Here is a 4,458-nt window from a genome sequence, read left to right as displayed (position 1 = left end):
ATCGAAGTGGTCACCCCAGTAAGTCTCGTTAACTTCCAACAGCTCACGTAGCTACACATTTTTTTTCTTGTGATGAGAACTTTTAAGATGTACCCCCTGAGCAACCTTTAAGATCTTTCTTAGCAATGGCTCAAATATACAATATAATATTATTAATGTAGTCACTATGCTGTACCTTATATCCCCTGGACTTATTTTATAACTGGAAGTCAAGTTTTTTGACTGCCTTCACCCATTTCGCTTGTCCACCTCCCTCCTCCTTCAATCCATGGCAGTTTTTATTGTGGTTGTGTGTGGTATTGTGTGTGTGTGTGTGGTATTGTGTCCTGACAGTTTCCTTCCTCCGCTGTTTGGCTGGAGGAACCGCCAGCCAGTGGCGCAAGTGCCATTTCTTTGTAGGCACTTTTCGAAAAGTGAAGTAAAGGCCTTGCAGACAAAGTATTTAGAAGAAGGTAGAAAATGGTGAGCTGAGGTTATACCTCAGAAAATAACGGACAGACGGGGCGCCTGGGTGGCTCAGTCAGTTGAGCGTCCGACTTCGGCTCAGGTCATGATCTCGCGGTCCGTGGGTTCGAGCCCCACGTCGGGCTCTGTGCTGACAGCTCAGAGCCTGGAGCCTGTTTCGGATTCTGTGTCTCCCTCTTTCTCTGACCCTCCCCTGTTCATGCTCTCTCTCTCTCTCTCTCTCTCTCTCTCTCTCTCTCTGTCTCAAAAAGAAATAAAATGTTAAAAAAAATTTTTAAATAAAAAAGAAAATAATGGACAGAAGTGTAAAGGCTTCAGAAAGAGGTGCCACCGGCCGAAACCTCTAGCTCTGTCTCCGAGCGGGCTGCCTTTTCTCCAGCCATATCTGGCTCCCCGAATCAAACAAGCTAACAGAAAAGCTCCGACCTCATTCCTGAAGAAAAGATTATTGTTTCCATTTAAAGCTCGTGCTGCAGCCTTCAGCAGGTGTGGCCAGCATTCTCCCACTCTGGGATGTAGTGGCAGACAAGTTGCTAATGCTTCCCTTACCTGGGTTGTGACAGGCATGCGGGTGCGCCTGCCATTGGCCAGCCAAGTTATTTTGTTACATAAGTCCCAGTTATTTTGCCACTGACCTAAAACGAGAAAAACAGACTCAAGTCCCAAAGTCACTGTCATCAAAAACACTCTTTCCTTCGAGGTGGAGCCCTTCAGTTTGGCCAGAGCTGTGAACATCTGTTTGCTCCAAGTAGTGGCAACAGTCTCTTCATGTTTTCCAACCAGCACTTCAGGGCAGCTCCTAATACCAGGAAACTTTCCAGAGTCTTCTCATAGTTGAGGGTAAGGGAAACACAGATGATATTAGCTGTTTCCTGACTTACGAGAGAGGAGACAGTCACCAAACAATCGCTGGTATTTATTGAATGCTTCCTGTATGCCCACTGAGTGCGCTCTTTCACAGTTATGTAAGAATAAACCAAGACACAGAGCAGTTAAGTACCTTACCCAGGGAAGTAGTATGTTTCCAGGGGCTCTATTTTCAAGGTTCATTTCTCTGCTTTTATGGCAATATGCTTATTTTCTGCAAAGTATTCTTAAGAGAAGCAAAAAAAGGTTCATCTCAAATACACTTTAAAATGGTTTATTCGTGTTAGAGTCCATTAGAGTTTTCCTAGAAGTTTAGTTTCTTGAAACTTCGGACTTTTCTTAATCTGTTCATACTGACTTTTGAGCAAAAACCTGTGAATGGATATTTTGGAAATGGTCATCTGTTGCTTTTATGCAAACCTCGTTTCCCCTAAGCTAAGTTACGGGGTTTGTGTTAGTTTTAGAATGTTTGTTCTGTCAACATTCCCCGTCCTGTTTACTATTTGGATTCCAGACTTGGAAAGCACTTTAATCAGATAATGTATTTCATTGACATAAACATAAGCTTTTTCATACATACAGGCACATGCATTGTATAACTGAGTTCTTACGAATCTTGGTCACCCCGCGCTTGCTCCTATCCAGCAGTAGGAGTGCTCTAGTTGCAGGGCCAGCATTAAAGAGTTGGCTTTGTGAGCCAGGAGGGAGACACACGTTACAGACTAGCCATGTTAAAACAGACTTTTTTACTGTTTCAGTGAGGAAATTTTTAGGTTTTTCTCTTTCAGATCCCTAGTAATGAACACAATGAAATGGAGTTTGTCTGTGATGCACAAATATTTAGAGATGAGGAGGGGAAGGCTGAAATCCAGTTATTACTCTGAGCATAAAATGCCTTACAAATATAATACACAGACAGTAGACAACATTTAAAACCATTTGAGAACAAGTAAAGAGTCCTGTGAAGCACCTTTAAGAAGTAAGCTCTGGAGTAAGCCCAAAAGTTACAAAATAAATGCCCGTGTGTGTGTGTTGCGGTGATGGGGAGGGGGGTGGGTACATGCATACCTAAATGCACATAGTCCAAATACATTTTGGGAAATCTATGTATTCTAAAATAGAATATAACAGACAATAGGACATCTAAAACTGAAATAAAATTTTAAACTAGTGGGAAACCTAGTGAACATGAATGAGGAAGAATTTCAAAGAGAACTTGAGAAGAGGCTTTGTACTTCTCTTAAAAGGAATGTTTCCCATGAAATAAGTACACTGCCAGGAAATCAGAGAAACAGCCCTTGAAAAGAAGGCCACAGAAAAGATTGAAACAAACCCTCTCAAAGTGGCAGTTGACCTTTTAAAAGGTTCAGCAGGGTGGAATATGTTATTTGGTAAAAGGTAGAAAATTCAAGTATATAAATTGGGTGAATAGAAGCCTCAGCAATTCTATACTCCTTCCCTTTCCACATGCAGAACTCTGCTGACTGTATAAACTGAAGGAAGAGAAATTGAATAGTATGGTGATCTCAAGTAGGCTTTGTGAGAGAATCTAACTACATTTAAGTAACATTTAAAAGACTAAGAAAAAGAAATTGAGTAGGCCTTAAATTAAGGCAGTTGGCATAGCCTAATAATGTATCTCAAAATGACCAAATCCAAGTCCACTTAAATATGATTTGAAAAGGCTCTTGGCAGACTGTTAAAAACTGAGAACAAACTGAGGGTTGATGGGGGGTGGGAGGGAGGGGAGGGTGGGTGATGGGTATTGAGGAGGGCACCTTTTGGGATGAGCACTGGGTGTTGTATGGAAACCAATTTGACAATAAATTTCATATATTAAAAAAAAATAAAAATAAAAAGGCTCTTGGCGTAGAACCTGGCAAAGAAGATGGTGGAGAAAATGCCCCAGATACCTACTCTAAACCCAGCCTTGAGGACACTATTAATAATAATACCTACCAATTTTAGGGAAATGAGGGTTTTTACAAAGCATGAAGACACAATTCAAGGCAACCCAAAACACATTTTTTGCTATAAATACATGCAGATCTCTTTGTAATGTAACTAATAAAAATGTTTTAGAAATGATTACTTTGCTCACTGTTGTATATCTGGCACCTAGAATAACAACTAGATCTGGCAACTGGTAGGCCAATAAATAGCAATTGAATGAGTGATTAGTTCTGTAACAAAATGCAATTTTACTCATTTTATAATGATAATAATAACATCTAAAGTAAATATACTCTCCCTCCCCCCTCAGTGATTATCCTGTTCAGCCAGTTTGGCAGTACTGGTTTATTAGGGAAGAATGGGTGTCATATTATATTGGAAATGCATCTTTATTCTAAAGGCCTCGGGGTCATTAGAATGTTGCTAAGTACGACCTGTGCCTCCTCTTGCCTACCTAAAGACATCATCACTTCAGTTCTCCCCTTTTCCTTCTGCATCACTAAGTTTCTCCCCCCGCCCCCCGACTGGATTATTTCCAACATGTTACCATTTCTATCATCTTAAAAACAACCATACTCTTAACCCCATCCTTCTGGATGTTCATTCAGTCATCCTGGATTCCTCTTTCCCTATCACACTTCTCACCCAGTCCTTCAGATAATTATATAGATGCCAAACTTAAAATACAGTATTACCCAGATTCTGACCATTGACTATTTTAGTTATTTATTCACTCATTGGCTTCTCCTACTAAAATGTAAGTTCCCTTGTCTGTTTTCCTCACTGACGTAGTGTAGAACACTACATGGTGTGTAGAACATTACCTAGCATGCAGTCAGAATTCAATAAATATTTACTAAATTAACGAAAGTTTGGGCAGTCCTCTAAACCAGGGGCCATACCTACAAGGATGGTTTATAAAGTAAATATGTGAAGTGGATTAGGTGTGTAGCACCCACGAGAATGTCTTTCTGTGTTCAACTAAACATTCAGACACACAAGACTGCCAAGACCACACTGGGCACCAGCCCACTTAGGAGGATGTAGGATAGGAACCAGAGCTTGCTAGCGTGACCGCATCGGGTATCCTTTTTCTTTTCTTTTCTTTCTTTTTTTTTGAGTGATTAAAAAAAATATTTATTTATCTTGAGAGGGAGAGAGAGAGTGTGTTTG

This window comes from Panthera uncia, unplaced genomic scaffold, assembly GCF_023721935.1.
Source record: "Panthera uncia isolate 11264 unplaced genomic scaffold, Puncia_PCG_1.0 HiC_scaffold_299, whole genome shotgun sequence".
NCBI lineage: Eukaryota > Metazoa > Chordata > Mammalia > Carnivora > Felidae > Panthera > Panthera uncia.
Note: the sequence above shows the minus strand (reverse complement) of the source record.